Source organism: Propithecus coquereli, unplaced genomic scaffold (assembly GCF_000956105.1).
Source record: "Propithecus coquereli isolate 6110/MARCELLA unplaced genomic scaffold, Pcoq_1.0 Scaffold168, whole genome shotgun sequence".
Taxonomy (NCBI): domain Eukaryota; kingdom Metazoa; phylum Chordata; class Mammalia; order Primates; family Indriidae; genus Propithecus; species Propithecus coquereli.
The window spans coordinates 4,000,824-4,001,200 of NW_012141413.1; positions in this window are offsets into that span (position 1 = coordinate 4,000,824).

A 377-nucleotide genomic window follows, 5' to 3' on the forward strand; every position below is an offset into this window, starting at 1 on the left:
GAGAGCGGCAACGAGTCATCTGAGGGATCCCACTGAGACCCACCACATCCCTTTAGGCCCCGTTCCCAATGTTGGGGATCAAACTTCAACACAAGACTTGAAGGGGACAGACACCCTAAGTATATTACTCTGTATTACGGAGTGTGGCAATAAGGCCATCACACTGGGACAGGGTTGTGTGAAAAACCCCTAAAACTGAGAATACACATCCCAGGTGTGCAAGATTCAGTTGTGCATTCCAATGCTGTGCTTGTTATATCGAGGCGTGCTTGAGGAGCTTTTTAATTACTTGTTACTTACCACTCTGTGAGGAAAATTATACACCATACGATTATGAGAATGTCCTATTCAGCCTGTATCAGATACAACATCTGATA